Source organism: Molothrus aeneus, chromosome 22 (assembly GCF_037042795.1).
Source record: "Molothrus aeneus isolate 106 chromosome 22, BPBGC_Maene_1.0, whole genome shotgun sequence".
Lineage (NCBI taxonomy): Eukaryota > Metazoa > Chordata > Aves > Passeriformes > Icteridae > Molothrus > Molothrus aeneus.
In genome coordinates, this window is record NC_089667.1 from 4,867,327 (window position 1) to 4,885,020 (window position 17,694).

Below are 17,694 nucleotides of genomic sequence, written 5' to 3' on the forward strand. Positions count from 1 at the left end.
GAGGGAAGAAAAAAAAAAAAAAAAAAAAAAGAAAGAGATGTTTTAAAAATGCAAGCGGCTTGCCCAGCTGCACACACCCGCCCTCCCTCGGCCGCTCCCTCCCTCCCTGGCTGCGCACACACCGCACGCTCGCACCCGCTCGGGTGTCAAACCCCGCCGGGCACCCAGCCTGGTGCGGGCACTGCCCCGGCCCCCCCGGCCCTTCCCGCCGCCGCCGACCGGAGCCTCCCCCGCTTCCGAACGGTGAGTTCCTACCTGCTTTTGTGGCTGCTCGGGGTTCTTCTCCATCCCCGGGGCTGGCGGAGGGGGCGGGGAGGCAGCGCCTTGCTGCTGCTGCTGCTGCTGCACGCTTTGTGCCAGGGGCCGGGAGCGAGCCTGCGGATTCCTGCTCTTATTTCTGCATTCCTTCTCGTTGAAACAATGAAAATAATTCCGTCACTGCCCCAAACTTCCTCTTCGTTATTTAAATGCGGAGACTTTTCGTGTATTTGTCGCAAGCGACCTTGTTGGGAGCTGTAAGGAACCTGCCGCGCCATGTCATTATTATTATTATTATTATTATTATTATTTTTTTGTATAAACGATTAAAAATGGAATGTATTCTCTCGACAGAGGGTCCTTAGAGAAGCTCTTTCCTTCCACCTGTGTGTCCTGTTTTGTAATCTTGAGCCATGAATTGAACTTGCCTGCTATTCTTTTCCTCTTTCTCCTTTTGATCTTTTTTTTTAAATGATTCTTATTTTTTGATCCCCGTTGGTTTTGGTATTTTTTTTAATTTTTTTTATTTTTTTTTGCAAGGACTAGTTTGTTGCGCCCCTCTCAATCCCTGAGACCCTAACTTGTGATGTTTAGCTTTTAAATCCACGGGTTAGGCTCTTGGGAGCTGTGAGTTGTGCTTTGACATCTTTATTTTATTTTAGAAATATATCCTCTCTCTATGTGTATATGTGTGAGCGCGGGTGTGGATATTTAGAGCCGTATACACACACATACAATAGTGTTTAGAGACCTTTTAAGGAAAAATAAGTCTATTTCTCCTCCTTAGCCTCCATCGGCTGATGTAGGGCGGTGGTTATGGCCATTTTCTGTATAAAAATCAAATTAAAATCAGCGTTCGTACCGCTGAGATTTTTCTTGTAATATATTTTTTTTTTCCTTTTTAATGTGTGTGTATATATTCACGAGATAATTTTCCAGCTGATCCAGATATGGGGGTGTATGTGTGTACACACAGGGTGATTATTATATATGCGTGTGTAGATAAGATATACATGATACGGATGCATGTAAATACAGTTCTTGAGGTGTGCATGGCGATCCTCAGACCTATTCATTAATAGAAGCAAATAAAACCATAAATACAGATATTCCAATATGGAGGAATATTAATAGCACGCCTGTGGTAAAACAGGGAGATTTTGGGGTTGTTTTTTTTTTTTTTGCTGCAGGCCACTGCATAGAGCATCTGAATTTTGATTTTATTTATATTTTTTTTTCTTTTTTGCCTTTCCACCCCCCCCCCCTCCTTCTTGAGAGCAACACAGAGTACCCTGAGAGCGTAACAGTAACAGCTCGGTACATTGGTGCTTGACCTCAGCTGAAATCCCAGCATGCCTCATGCTTCCAAGTTTAAAACTGAACGATTAATCTTGGAAATGTGCTCTATGGACACACCAAAGGGGGGGGGAAAAAAAGAAAAAAAAAAGGATAAAAAAAAATTAAAAAAAAAAAAAGGAGAGAGAAAAAAATTAATAAAAATTTAAAAAAGGCAGGAGACGGGGTTGGGTTTTATAGGTTGGGAAAATAAAGTGCAGAATAAAATGGTTGCATGTATTAATGGTCGGGAAGTAAAAAGAAATGCTGAAGTTTTCTTTGAGTCCTTTTCTAGAACTTCCAGCTTTGCTGCTTTTCCGGGCAATATGATATGTAAATGATGAATCAGAAATGTCCAAAATGTTTCCTGCTGCTGCTGTTTTTTCTTTATTAGATTTTTTTTTATGTTGCTGTAAAATTAATTATGGTTGGAACTGTATTTCTTATCTCTGTTCTGCAAGGCAATTTATAATGAAGCTACTGTACCTTGTTATGGCACCGAATTCCTGTTTGATATTTGAATGCAAATGCTTGAACTTAAAACGATGCACCAAAAATGAATTGACGGTGTAACATTTTGGTATTTGAGAGCTTTAGGATATGTTTGCTGGTTCCTGTTGTTTAACAGTTATTGAACTGGAAAAGGTTGCTTGTTTGATTTTGATTTTTTTTTTTAAATGAATTTTAGCTGCTTTTTCTTGCCACTGTAATTACACTGAGCGTTTTACCTCCGGAAAAAAAAACGCCAAGAAAGCCTCGTCCTTCTGATTTTCCATATTATTCCAAATGTTGTTTAATCCCAAAGCGAGACGCATTTATTTGCTGCTACCTGCTTGGTAACCGCATTTATTTTCTGTTACCTGGCGTAAATCGCAACCGGGAGCGCTGGAGCCCCGCACCTTTGTCCGGCCATTACCACACCCGCAAAAATTCGCTTTTCCGGGCTTCTTTTTACCCTTTCCCGATGCTTTTAATCTCAATTTTTTCCCCGCTCCGCCAGGAGGGAATGGGGCAGCGCTTTGTCTGCGAGGCTGGGATGGGTCCCCCGCGCATCCCCGCGCATCCCCGCGCATCCCGCGCTTCTCGGGGGGGTCCCCGCGTTGGGAACCCCCCGCGATGTCCCCGTTGTCCCCTCCCCGGGGGTCGCTATTGTGTCCGCGCTGGTTTTTGCGCGGTGCGGGGCGGGGGTTGCGCGGGGCTGCGGCAAAACAATGGGCGGGGAGGGGAATGGGGGGGAAAAGGGGGAGGACGGAGCCCGCGGAGGCTCCGCGCCCCTGCGCGCAGCGCGACTGGGAGCAGCTCCAGTCGCTCCCAGTCTGGACTGGCCCGGAGGCATCAGTTTAAAGGGACAGAGCGGCCGCGGGCGCGGCGGGAGCGCGCAGAGCTGCCCCCCCCCAAAAAAAAAAAAATTAGAAATAAATGAGAGGAAGGGATGGAAAACAAGATGGAAAATAAGATGGAAAATAAGATGGAAAATAAGAGGGCAGAGAGAATTTTGCGCTGCCACCCCCCCCAGGGTGATTTTCCAGGGGGAAAGGAGAGGAGAAAAGGAGGGAATAGAACGGTCCCGTCCCCCCCCTCCCAACCCTTCTCCTTTCGCTGCTTCCCGCTCCAGAATTCCGGGCACAGAAATTCCGGGCAGGTTCAGGGCGATTTCAGCCACGGCCGTGCCCCGGAGCTGCAGAAATGTCAGCGCTGGTCAAACTCAGTAAATCAGAAATCGCCGGCCGGAATCGCTTCTGTTCGAGCAGACAGAACTCGATCCTGAACGATTCCTGCAGCGATTTTTACCTTCTGCAGACAAAAGGAGGGATATTGCACTCGGGGTTTAATTTTTGTGGCTTTCTTCTCTTAGTGTCACAGAGTTTTTCTGATAATAATTTCGTCAGTTTTCATTATTTTATGTTTTCATTATTAAAAAAACCCTGAATCTGTGGACGAAAAGACGATTTTTTTTTCTCTTACAAGGAAAATAGAAGAGAAAATAAATATTAGGCATTAATTTAATCAATAAATAGAATAAATGAAGCTTATTAAGAATTAAAGATCTTTATCAATAAGACTAATTTTCAATAAGACTAATAATACTAAAATAAAAACCACCAGGCTGGACCAAGTTTCAATTAAAAGTATATCCAATATGCTGCCACCATATTTAATATAAAGCATTGCTAAATATTCTGTGCAATATGTGATGCAAATAATTAAGAAGGAGAAAGAGAAGCAAATGAGGTGTGGGATTTTTTTTTTTTAAATATAGTTATTTAAAAATTGTATATATATCTTGTAACTTTTGCAAAACTCTGTGTCTGGGAGTTCTGTCTGAGCAGCAAGTGGAGCTTTGAGCTCGGTGACTTTGACCTCGTTGTGGCCGAGTTGGAACTTGCTCTCCCAAGTTGAAAGGCAGAGGGGTTTGGTGGCAGGAAAAGGTAAAAATAAAAGGTCCGAGGCATTCTGCAGTTTTCCATTGTTGCTCTTTTATTTCCAGGGGTTTAACAGGACCTAAAGTTGCACAGTGCTGCAGCTACAAAACAGAAAAAAAAAAAAAAAAAAAAGAAAAAGGAAAAAAAAAAAAGGAGAAAAAAGGAGAATACTTTTACTGCCTTTCTTCCCTGAATCATTTCCAAGGTACTTAAGGATTTATTGGGCCAGATAGCAAATTGCAGTTGAGATGCTGAGCAGTGGCCAGTGCTGATTAGATGATTGATTAATTCCTGATCGATTTCTGATTCCGAACCCAAATCACATTAGAAATGCTCGATATTAAAATGCAGTTTGTGCCGAAATCTGATTGCAAGCTCTTCACAGAGCCAGTTGGAAATACCACTATATTCCTATTTTTTGTTGGATTTTTTAACCCTTTAAGGAAGTGCTTGGCCGTGCCTCAGCGCTTTTAGAGCAATGAAATTCTTGTTCATAGGAGGTTTGTGCGCAATCCCCGCAATAACAGGAGACCCTGCAACTCCCAGAGCATGAACCCCACCTTCATCCGCACCTCCGAACCGTTCTGAATTTTATTTTTCCTCCTTTTTCCGCCCTAAATTTCGCTCCCTTCTCCGCGAGGAGCTCGGGGGGAAGGCAGGCAGGGTTGAGGAGTTCAAGGCGTGGGTTTCCCAAAGGTACAATTCCAGCTCTGCACGAGGCTGGAGAGGAGCCTCGGTGCCAACTGTGCCGCATTCCTGCTGCCCTGCCCTTTTCCCAGGGCTCCCAAGGAAAGAGCATCCCAGTTCTTCCTCACTCTTGGGAACACACACATTGTTTCAATAATCCAGGCAATAAATGCTAATTAGTAATGCTTAAGGACCCTACCAGTCAGAGTAATTATCATAATTTACCTCTTCCTTGCTAAAAAAAAAAAAAAAAAGCTTTCCTCACCGATTTTTTATTTTTTAATTTTTTTTTTTAAATGGTGTTTTCTCCCTCTTTTTTTTTCCCCCTCTGGAAAGAATTCCTGGTTGGATTAGCAATAAATATATAGCTTTGAGACAGGCACATGGAGCTGGAGCTGAGCATGTGTAAAAGATTTTCCCACACATCAAAATTTCTTTAAAACCTGAGATTTTTTTGCCTTGGCCTCCCCTGTGCGCTCTCCCCTCCTTCCCCAGCACCACCAAAAACCACTTGCAGAGGGAGAACAAAGGAAATCAGCAACTCCAAAGGCATCATTAACTATGAAGAGCAACGGCAAGACAGAGTGTGATATGACAACATATTTCATGGCACAAAAGTAGAGATAATTAAATAATTCAGTGGTATTCTTAGCTAATTAGCACGGAGATCTTTCAGAAGCCATCAAGAAAATGGATCTCATCAAACCTAATAACACGTGGGGTTTCCCCAAGATCCTGTGTTTTCCAGCATTGCTGCTGCTTCCCCACCTGATACTGTAACACCAAGGAGTTGCACAATTTAATTGGGCTCTTCCTCAGGATAATATTTTCCATGGAAGGGGATCAGGTATTTAGAGGAAATGAATATGCATAGCTGGAATTTTCAATATTAGTCAATAGCAGAGGAGAAGCCAGATCTGTTACGAGGGATCCTTTTAAAAAATCAAATTTTCAGCCAGGAGCCTCTCTTGGGTTCATTGCATGGGGCTGGCATTTGGAGCTGCTGGAGTCCAAGACCTTTTTATAGAGTTAATTTGGGTTCTGGATTGGCTGGTTCCAGCTTTTTTTTTGGGCATTGAGAAACATGTGGCCAAGTTCAGAGGAGGTTTGGGGTCTCTGGTTTAACCTGGGCTCTCATTCCAAGGCCAAAACCAAACTGGGAAAAGCTCCATCGTCATCTGTGGAGTTGTTTTAGGTCTTCAGTAGGATGGCTACAACTCTCATGCCATGAAAATACATTTTTCCTCTGGATTCATGAGTTTTTTACCTGGAATCAGCAGCTGCTGATGCTCCTGAGCTCAATCCAGGTTGGCAATCCACAGATCCGTGGGCAAGGACCTGCAGGGCATTGATCCATCCTGGAAAACGCAGCGAGGCACGTTCCCAGTAATTAGGGGCATCAGGTATTGCTCAGAATATCTCTCTGTGTTATTCAGATATTGCTCAGAATATCTCTCTGTGTTATTCAGAATACCTCATTGCTCATATCCTTTGATCTGAATGCATCCCCAAGTTCACGAGGGGCATTTGCAAACTCCCATTCTCTGCCTCTGTGGTTGATGTATTTGGGGTTCCTTTTCCCTCTGCCAAACAAAGGAATGCCTGAAAATTTGACTTTTCCAGCCAGTTAAAAATCTCCTGCTTTAAATAACAGAAGGGGCCGTGCATCAGTCTGGGATTCAGCAATAATTCTGGTTTTTACCCTGGGCCCAGACTGAATTTTCCTCCTGTGTTACAGTTTTGGTGCTTTTCACTCCATGGGTACCCACACGAGTGCTGCAGTGGGGTGAGATCTGACAGTTTGGGATTATTGTTATGCATGGAGGGGAAAAACCTCCAAGCTCCCCTGAAAGAACATGGAAATGGATTTTTCCCTGCCCAAAAAGAGGTGGAGACTCACTTGTAGAAGGTAAAAGGAAGGAATAGGAGGGGCAAAGGCACCCAAAAGTGCTTTGGGCAAGGAAGCAAAGCACACCAAAATATTTCTGTCTCCTGGTTTGCAGGGCTGCTGTTCTTTAAGCACAAATTCTTCCTCTCTGGAAATTTCCTGGTTGGGAATGAGGTTCTGACATGCCAGGAGCCCCTCTGGTGTACCCCACATGTAACAATGAAACCCATGGTACTTCTGTGAACAAGGGATTCATTTTTTCTCTTCTGTTTTTCTGTCGTTCTCACCCAATGCTCTGGCACTGTGTTTGAAATACATGAGGGCATTCCAACCAATTTTAAAAAAATATGTATAATTTCCAGGACGAAAGAGGAATCTCTGCTTTCCTTGGTGAGCCTGCTTGCAATTGTTTTTCTTTAACAGCGCTTCCCACACTGCAGTCAATGAATCTCTAATCTCCTGGACTGAAATGTCTGACACTTCCAGAATCCTTTATTTGCTGCCTCGACTCGCAGAGCTCCACCTACAGCGGTGTCTCAGCAGTGGGCTGGTGGTGGATCTGATAGAAATGTCTGGGTTTTTTTGGGGCTGGGAGGGAGGGAGGGATGGATGGAAGGATGAGCAGGGGCTCTGCTGTGCACCCTTCCAGCCAGGGCTGTCCTCACCAGCAGGATCTGAGGGACAAGGAGTGGATGAGCTCTGGCTGAATAAACTGAGTTTATCCCATGGCTGCTCCTGCCAAGCACCAACCCTGACCCAGCCCCGGTGCTCTGTGCTGTTGCATCCCTCTGGAAGGTGGACAGAAGGGCAAGGAGGAGAAGCTCAGCCCCTGAGAGAAGCCTCCAAACTGCTCCCTCTGGCTGCCTCAAGAAGCTGAACTTGCCCTGGAAGCTGCGCCTGGTGCCCCCTTCTCACCTGACTGCCCTGCTGGTGGCTTCACTTGGAGGGTGGATTCTGCAAGAAATGCTGGGAAGCGTCAGAAATGCTGAGGATTGAGAAGAGTCCTCCCAGTGCGCCAACTCCTTTGTGGATAAAGTCGCACCCACCTGGATTCCAGCTCCTCCAGAACAGCCCACGAGGTGTGGGAAGGATCACAAATTCATCACTGGACTTTGCTTTGGCTTTGGTGTGCTTGTATCATGTCTGAACATGCAAAGAACTTGGTTTTCCACGAGGAATCCAGTAAATGGCACCTCTGTCAATCAGTTCCTTGACGTGTGTTTGTCTCTTTTGCTCACCCCTTTCTCCCCTTCCCACCAGGGCTTGCAGGGCAACTCCTGCCCTGCACGGAGGGCTTGGGGCTGGTTCCTGCTGGGGTTTGGATGCTTGGGAACAGGGTTGGTGGGCTCGAGGAGCACCTCACACACCAAATCTGCCTTTTCTTTGAATTGTGTTTTCGCTCCACCACCATCTGCTTGTTGCATCTCCCTGCTGAAGGCCCAAATAGGGAAAAAAAAATCCTGAAATCTGGATTTTTTTTCTCTCCCCCGTTTGATGGATAATTCAGAGATAACAGCACAGCTTTGGTAGAATTCCTGTTCTCCTTCATCCCCCTTTGCTCTTTTTCTCATGGCCTGACCTTCTGTGTGTAGTTTTGGGGGATAATGTGGATTTTGGAAGATGCTGCTGCAGAATTGTAGCAGGAGGGAAGCCCTGGTTTTGAATTAGTGGTGTCCTTCTTGGTGTCCTTACATCAGCATCCAATTCCTTTAGGAATATATGAACAGACAGCTTAAAAACAGTGATCAAAGCCCAGAAGAAACACAACATTTTGGTTCAATTGCTAAAAGTATTCAACAAGGAGCTGAAGGCCCCATATTCCTCAGGCAGGCAAATTCTCCTTTTCCTTAAGCCATGGCACACGAGCTGGCACTGAAAAGGCAAATCAATCAATCAATCAATCAATCAATAAATTGCTCCTGTTCCCCAGCCTCTATTTTGGGACATTTTAGGAGGAATTTTCCCCAGATTCCAGCCCACCAAAGCACAGCCTCTCTCCGTTGTGTGGAGGATCTGTGAATTCTCTGGGAGATGGGAGGGAGAGGAGACTCCAGTGGCAAAAGCAGAGCCTCCAGCAGTTCTCTGTCCTGAGGGATCTGTCCCAGTCCCTGACACTGCGCTGGGACAGGGGGGAGGTGTTTCCACATTTATCTCTTCAGCTGAGATATGAAACCAAGGTCTCCTCTGTTGTTCAGGGACAGATGTCGAGGGAGAAGTTTTGTTCCTTTAGCACGTGCTGTGTGAAACCTCCCCTTCTTATTTTTGAAAAAAAAAAAAAAGAAATCTCATTTTTGGTTTCAATACCCCGAAAAGAAACAAAAAATGTTGTCATCTCAGGAATAATTAAAAAAAAAAAAAAAAAGACGAAATATTCTGAATTCCTCTCCAGGTTGGGATGGATGAGGCTGCTGGAAAACAGCACATTGTTGTAAAACATAGCTAAGAAATCAAGATCTTAGAAATATCTGAGTGTGTTTTGTTCACATGTGATGGCCCCTCATTATATATTATAGATAATATATAATATATCATATATCATATATTATATATTATATATTATCAATAATATATAACATATAATATATCATATATTATACATCATATATCTAATAATAATAATAATAATAATAATAATAATAATAATAATAATAATAATAATAATAATAATAATAATAATAATAATAATAATAATAATATTGCTGCAGCCCTTCCACAGCAGCTTCATCTGTGGAGCTCCAGCCCCTTTCTGCAGAGGCCTCAGTTACCTCTCACAGGTGCCTTTGTGAGGTGGGTATGGAAATGTTCCTGATCCTGACCCTGATCCACACAGGAAGGGAATCCCATCCCTCATTTTTGCCACTTTTAACCTCTTTTCCTCACTTTGATTTTCCTGATAACATGGAGTAAGATTATTGATTTTCAACCCAGCTATTGAAAATATTTATCAAGCAGTGTAGTATCAAATATAATCTGATTTAATGGGTTCTTTTAGGGGTTTTTTAATCCATTTTCTCCTCCTGGACAGGGGAGGGGAGCCTGAGGGTTTGCTTTGCAGAAGGCCAGGGATATTACTGTTATTATTTTCGTGGGGTGAGGAAGTGCTGAGCACCTCTGAAAACCAACCCAAACCTAAAAGCCCTGATGAGAAAGTTTGGCTTAAGCATTTTGCCTGAGATGGCAGGGCTGATAATTGGATTTCAGCTCGCTGAGACCCAGCCCATTACTGCAGCTATAAATCACCCTGCTGCAATCACTCCCCTAATGCACCCTCACTTTTCAAATATTTCCTTTGCAGCCTTTCCCATCTGTGCCTGTGAAGACACCTCCAGCGTAGGTGATGCGGTGGGGGGATGAAGCTGTGCCCTGAGCGCACTGAAAGTTGTTGGCTCCCACCCTTCAAGCAGTTTTTGGGTGTTTGGAGCTGAGTGTGCTGCATTTGGCGCAGCTTTCAGGGAAGACTTTCCTCCGTTAACTCACGTCAGTCACACAGAAAAGAAATTGCACAGGTAAATCTTGGCTTCATCAGGGACTTCTCGAGGTGCTCAGGTTGTTTTGACCTCAGGACTCAAAAGCTGTGAAAGTCCTGCTTCCTAATTTATTTGTTGTTTCAAATAGATCATGATAAACCCCTCACTCTGCACATATTTTCCTCTGTCATTAAATTCTGCCTCATTGTAGATAAATACAGCAGCAGGGAATTCCCTGGAATAAAGCACAGGGTTTGCCATGGGAAGCACTGGCTCTTTTGGGATCCCTGCACTTCACAGCTCCATCTCCACCACTGACTGCAGAATTACCTTCAAGGTAATTTTAATATTTTTAATATAGATTTTTAATTTATTTTTATATATTTTATATATTTTTATATATATATTATACATATATCTAATATATTATATATTTTAATAGATTTTTATATTTTTACATAATTTTTATAATTTTATATTTCATTTAAATCTCGCCAGGAGGCCCAGAAAAGCCCAGCCCAGAGGGGTTTGGAAGCTGCACCTGGGGGATTAACCAGGAGGGAAATTCCATGAGGGAATTTCTGGTTTTGATAGCAGCCTGCTCCTATTTTTACATCACATGGGCCCGAATATCCTTTCATATCCTTTCCTTTCAGCTTCTCCCTGCTCGCTGCTAAAACAGAAGACAAAGGTAACAGCTCTGGCACAATTAGCAATATCAAAGTCATTAATCCCTGAAATCCTCAGCATTGGCGGTGCCTCCATAAACCCAAAACATTTTTACTACTGGAGGAGATGCAAAAATAGAGACGTTTCAAAGAATGAGCACTTAAACCTGCTCTTTTCTATTTTTAAATGATTTTTTTCCCCCTGAATTTTGGCTTTTTCTCCCTTTCTGCTGCCTTCAGAGCCTTCCAAGGGCTGGGCTTTGGTGGATTCAGAAGCCACGCATGCCCTGGGAGGGATTCTTTCCCGAGCCGACCCTAATTCATTGTCAGAATTGCGCCAGAATTGTCCTCTATTTACTACTAGAGGAGATGCAAAAATAGAGATTTTTAAAAGAATGAGCGCTCGAACCTGCTCCTTTCTATTTTTAAATGAATCTCTTTCTGAATTTTGGCTTTTTCTCCCTTTCTGCTGCCTTCAGAGCCTTCCAAGGGCTGGGCTCTGGTGGATGCAGAAGCCACGCATGCCCCGGGAGGGATTCTTTCCCGAGCCGACCCTGATTCATTGTCAGCATTGCGCCAGGCATCGCCGTGACCCAGGGACCCTAAGATCCGATGTTAAAGCGCTGAGCCAAGGCTCAGCCCCAGGAGGTCTCGTTCCTGCTGGGATCAGCCCAGCCCTGGGCATTTTTTGTCCATATCAAGAGGAAGTTTGGAACCAGGTTTAACCTGTTTCCCAGAAGCTGCCGGTGCTTTCATGTGAAATGAAGAGTTTGCTGTCAAGAAACAAAATTTTGGAGCCATTGGGGCCCTTTGCCTGATTTTGTCGCGAGGGATTGAAGCAGTTCGGTGTAGGATGGCCAGAATGTTAATGCCGTCCTTCCAAATACACATCTCGAATTCCCTTCCCACCTAAACACGCCCTCAGCCCCTGCCCCGCTTAGGAACACAAGAGAAGGAGAATTAGGCCACACCTGAGCACTCAGTGCTCCTAAAGTGACCCAGCTGAGTAAACCAAAGGGATTGCAACGAGCCTTTCATCTCCTAATGGGATCCCTTTGTGTTGATTTTAGCACTTTCTCCTCTTGGCTGAATTAAAGAATCCAGTGCTCTAACGCGAGCCTTTCATTGTTGTGCCACGTTATTCATGAATTATTCCAGTTTCAGGGTTATTTTTGCTTTGGCTCGGTGCCTTATCCTAAAATATTTGTCAAACAAAAGACAGGAGCATCTTTTTTTTTCCCCACTTCCTGTCTGTCTGTCTGGAGCTGTGGGTCCAGCAGCTTCCAGCTTGGAGGATCCACCTGATGATTTATGAGGATGGGATGGTGTGAATCAAGAACTTGGCATCCAGAGGCTTGCATGTGTTCCAGTCCTGCTCCTCATAAATTGTCATCGCTGACCCATCCCTGCAGAATATTGGGACACCAAAATCCGAGTTTAAATCTCTTTAGACTGCAGGCAAAGTTTGGGCTTGGTTTGTCCTGCCAGCCTCTGTCTCTCTCAGGAGACTCAGCAGAGGGTGTCAAGGACTTGGTCTCACCTTTGATGAATAAAATCTTGTGACATCCAGATCTTCACTTGAAAAGAGCAGAGCACAGAGGTAACATCAGAACCACGAGAGAAGGGAAATTCCCCTGCCCCCCTCAGTAAAAACCAGACCAGGCCATCTAATATTGCACAAACTGACACCTCTTCCCTAAAAATAGCTGTCTGCACATTCAGTCAATGGGCTAATCCAATTGCCTGAACATTCTTGGGTGCTTTATCATTTAAATTGTAATAAATCACAGCGTGCCACGGGCTGGATGGAGCTGCATCGAGTTACACTCCACCAGGAACATGCGGGGACCAGATGAAATCAGGGTGACATGATGTCATTGAGCTGAAAATTCAATGCATGCTCTGTTTTGTCTTTAAAAAATTGGCTGGAAGGTCTCTTTAAACTTAGGGGGATTTTCCAAAAATTGCTGCTCCTGTCACATTTTGATTCACTATTTCTTCCCTTCATTTATTTTAAATAATGAGCACATGGGGCCTGCCTGTAAATCCATGGAACTCTATTGAAAAATTACTATTGATTCCAGACTTTGGACCTGCCTGATCAGGAATTTTGCAGTAAAACACGGAAGAAAAACTATCATGCATATTTTAGGGCAGCTGAACTAACACACTAATGCTCCCATGAGCTCCTCAGGAATATGCTTCCACCAACTAATACCCACCATTGTTCAGAAAAATTTCCTTAGATTTAGTTTCCCCTGGTTTCTTTCTAAAGAAAAAGTAATGGGATAAACCAATTTTAACTCTCCTAAGCAGCCCCTTTGTTCCTCAGAGCGACATTCCCCTTGACCACCTTAATGAATTCCCTCCTCTCCTTGGTTTTCTACATGTTTCAGATATTTATACAAGATGTATGAACATAAAAGGATTATTCACATTAAACATTATTGTTTCTGAAAGAGGGGACTAAAGCTAAACATAATCTGGTTCAATCCCCAGCTGATATAAATATTCCTGCTCTCCTGGAAGGTGCTGGATGCTGGGCTCCCAGTCAGGAACTGCTTTCTGCAGGGATGGGAGGAGGGAGAGCACTGGGGAAAAGTGATGGAAGTAAAATCAGGTGGGCTGTGGATGGGGATTCATCCCAGAGATTGGCCCTGCTGCCAGAGGGGAAGGTGTGAGGAGGCTGTGGCTCTGCTCACAGCTAAAGTGGGCTGGAAATGCAGCAGCACAGAACTGAGCCTGACCCAGCTCCCTGGCTGAGAACCCAGAGCCTTTACTCAGCTCCAGCCCAGGAATTGCGAATTTTGTGGTTTAGCTCCTGCAGAGCCAGGCACATCCCCTGCTCTCCACTGCTGTGCACTTCAGCCCTGGCCAGTTCTGCCCAATTTATTGCTGCAGGGTTCCGGTGACCAGGGGGAGGCCCCTGGGGTTGGGACAGGCTGGGGATGGGCAGAGCTGGGGTGGAGGGATGGGGAACTTCACACCTCACTTGTGCCCAGTGTGAAAGGGAGATCGAGGGAGGGAGAGACCTGATGAGAGATATGATGAGGGTGGAATGGAAAACTGAAGGAGAAAAATGTGGGGAAGGGGGAAAATAAACCAGCAAGGCTCTGTCTCCCACCATAAACCCTGTGAAAGGGAAGGAGCAGGCCACTGTCCCTGGGCATGGAACAGGTCAAATCCAAAGGAGGGCAGAGCTCCCTCACCTACAGCTGCCCAGGGCTGCTCAGCAAGCACCTTAAACCGTCCTTTTTAACCCCAAATTGAGACGTGGTGGTGCAGGCAGCAGCGCTGGCACATTCAGTGGGAGATGCCACCCCTAATCCCCCTCCACTGGGAGCTGCAATGAGCAGCAGCTGCTGAAAATAGCCTTGGAGAGAAGCTCTGCTGCAGTCAGAGCACACGAGAAGAGCTCAGTGTTCCTCCCTTCTTTCCTCACATACTTTAGAAAAGTTAATTAAAGGAGGCTGGGATCTGGAAGTGAGAAGCACCGTTGCCAAAGCAGCTCCTCCGTGTTCCTTTTATTGCTCCTCTGACCTGAGCACCAGCACAGACCTCATTCCTGCTCCTTCCAGGCCACATTTCCACAAACTTGATGCTCACAATGTGGGAAGCAGCAAGAGATTATCAGATGCTCAGATGAGATGGATCTAATGGCTGAGTTGCAGTTTATAGGGTAAGTACAGTCATTATTTAAACTCCTCCTCTTTTGCAGGCACAGGGAAATTGAATGATTTACCCGAAATTTCACATGAAGTCATTCAGAGAGTGAGGGAATTGGCCAAGGTAGCAACATGTGCAGAGTTCCTGTGATAAAGGGAGTATGGAATTGAGGCCAGTGCACCTTCTTTTCCTGCACCAGATGAGTGTTCATGGCTATCACCTTGTTGTGGAAGAGATTTCCCCTCTCCCATCCTGTGAAGTCCCAGCCAGTTATGATGTACTGAAACAGCAGAGACAAAATCTTTAACAAATGGGGCCAGGAAGGAAACAGCTTTAATTCCTTGGCCAGAAAGCCTCTCTGATGAGCAGTGGTTTACATGACTACACACAGACAAGAACCCTCTGGGCTTTTTTTAAAGTCTTGTGGTCTTCATATTTGTAGGAGAAAAATGCCAAGAAATATCAAAGCTGTATCTTGTCTGGCTTTGTTAGCACCATTCCCCAGCCTGCAGAATTGATTCTTCTCATGGGACATGCAGGAACCCCTCTTTTCCCTTCTGCTTCCAGTGAGGACCATCCAACCTTGGCACAGAGACCTCCCCCCAAAAGCTTTCAGCGAGGCCTTCAGCTGAAAGTCACCACGGCCCTTTCATGCTTCAGTTCCTGGCAGGAAGTTTGGTTTTCATGCTTTACTATGGTTTCCCTCCCAACTTTGATCTTCACTCTTGGGAGTCTCATTTACACTCAGCTGCATCCACATCTCTGGCCTTAATCTTTCATAACGGAGTGCCCTACTTATCAAAGTGTGGCAGCTCTCCTAACCCCCCACCCACTCCCCACTGGAGATGCAGGAGCCTCTCCAACTGTTATGAAAACAGATAAGTGAAATTGGCAAAGCTGCTTCTTGTCATACTCCAAATATTTGGGTTCCTCTGTCAGCTCGAGGCCTCCAGCTCTCCATCAGGAGTCCCCAAATCCAGAGTGTCTGAGGGGTGGTTTTCGTGTGTTTCCATGGGTAACTGGCTCGTTTTGGCTCATCATTTTGCTGGGCACTGATTTATTCTGGAATTGTAGAATTATAGGATGTCCTGAGTTGGGAGGGACGCACAGGGATCATCAAACCCCACCTTGTCCCAAAGCTCCTGGAGCTCTGGCGGCTCCTTCCCCATTCCCTGGGGACGGTCAGTGCCCCACCAGCCTCTGGGGAAAGAACCTCTTCCAAACACCCAAGAAAACCCGATCAGATTAAACACCAGGATGGCTGGGTCTGGGCTCTGTGGAGATGAGCTAAAATTCTCTCCTTTGTACCCATAAATTCCAATCAAACAGAATCAACACACACACACACACACACACACAAAAGCCTTGTGGTTTATAAAAAATACCCAAACTGCCAAGTTTAAGCTGTAGATGCTGGGTGTAAATGGCCTCATAAACTCAAAATATTCCCAACTGAGCTAAAAATCCCCTGATACCCCTCCCAGCCATTCCCTCAGGTCCTGTCCCTGGTCAGGGAGAGCAGAGATTTGAGGGCCCTCAAAGAGTGAGAATTCCCATATTCTCACCATGCTGGTCCTGTCCCTGGTCACAGAGAGCAGAGATTTGAGATCTGAGAGTGAGAATTCCCGTATTTTCACCATGCCTGTGTCACCATGAGTCAGCAGTGACATCGTTTGGGATATGGTGCATGAGTAACCAACCTGCCCCTCAGCCACCCCGAGCAGGAGAAAATCCCTCCTGGCTCTGTGCTCCTGTGAAGAATCTGCAGAAAGTGGTTCAGGGTTGATGAGCAATGGCTTTTATTGGGGGGAAAAAAAAAATAAAAATAAAAATCTGAGAGACTTGTTTGTTCTTTTGTTGGAGAGAACAGAAGGCTGAAAGCGAAAGTTGAAAATGGCATCAAAGGGAGAAGCAGAGCTGGGATCACAGAGTTCTCAGTGCCCACTGGAGATGATGCCCACCAGACAGCTCTGGCATTCTTCTCAAAGAGAAAAACTCTCTTGTGCCAGCTGCAGCTGACAGAGAGGGGATCTGCTGGGCTGCAGGGTACAATACATTTTGCCTGCATTTGCTGGCCTGCTGAGGGTTGGTGACAGGTTTTTTCCTCCTCTGCAGTCCATTTAGAAGTGGCTCATGTTTTGTTATTACCTCTGATGGTTTTGCAAACGACCGTATCTAGGAGTTAACTCCCATTTATGATCTCCTCAGAATGATAAAGTGGTTCTTTTAAGAGTCCTGTTGCTTGCCAGAAACCGATTATTGCAAAAGTCTGAAGCCATTTCTGAAATAATTTATTGGACAACTGCACTCAGAGCAAGAAGCTCTCATTTAATACCAGTATTTAAATACATTTTAATGTACCCATAACCAGAAAACCCAGATGCCATGGATACAAGCTTAGCATTATCTTTCTCTCCAAAAGAACCAGTTTTCCCCAGTCCTTACTAAACATTCTGTTCATCCCTGAGGCAGATTTCAGGAAGGACGCTTGGAGAAGTTTGCTGAGCCAAGGGATCTCCACGAGGAGGAAGCAGCACAGGAGGACAGACAGGTGCAAAGACATCAAAGCTTCTCCTGCCAGCACCCAGGGCTTCCCAAAGGCAGCAGGCTGGGGTCTGGAAGCTGTGCTGGATCATTAACCCAGGGATGGATCTGGTTCACCTGCCCAGCTGAGGGCAGCAAGGCTGGAGAGGGGTTGGGAACACGAACCCTGTGAGGAACGTTTGAAGGAACTGGGGCTGTTCAGCCTGGAGAAGAGGAGGCTCAGAGGTGCCCTTATTGCTCTCTGCACCTTCCTGAAGGGAGGTGCAGACAGGTGGGGTTGGTCTCTGACAGAACCAGAGCACACAGGCTCCAGCTATGGCAGGGAAAGGATAGGTTGGATATTGGGAAAAAATTTTCACCAAAAGAGCAATAAAGCACTGGAATGCTCTTCCCAGGGAGGTGCTGGAATCACCATCTCTGGATGTGTTTAAAAACAGACTGGACATGGCACTGGGTGCTGTGGTCTGGGTGAGGTGTGAGGGCACAGGTTGGGCTCGATGATCTTGGAGGTCTCTTCCAACCTCACGATTCTGGGATTCTGCAATTCTGTGATTCTGTGACTCTGTGATTCTGTGACTCTGTGATTCTGTGATTCAGTGCAGGACCATCCAACCCCATGGAAATGAAAGGAAGCTTTGCACTTCCCCAGAGGCGCTTCTTATAGGGGCTGCCCGTGGGGTCAGACCATGCAGGGTGGGTTTGGGCCCAGCGAAATTCATTTATTATATAAAGATGTGCTGAGTTATTTCACATTTATA

The 17,694-nt window shown here is 45.3% G+C and overlaps 2 long non-coding RNA genes across 2 annotated transcripts; both read left to right on the forward strand.

Moving 5' to 3' along the window:
• LOC136565646 (uncharacterized) lies at positions 1-7,796 on the forward strand. Its single transcript, XR_010784891.1, has 2 exons — positions 1-243; positions 7,263-7,796. It is a non-coding gene; the product is annotated as an uncharacterized lncRNA (long non-coding RNA).
• Positions 7,797-9,297: 1,501 nt separating this feature from the next.
• Positions 9,298-11,843, forward strand: LOC136565647 (uncharacterized). Its single transcript, XR_010784892.1, has 4 exons — positions 9,298-9,378; positions 9,887-10,097; positions 10,270-10,395; positions 10,715-11,843. It is a non-coding gene; the product is annotated as an uncharacterized lncRNA (long non-coding RNA).
• Positions 11,844-17,694: the final 5,851 nt, after the last annotated feature.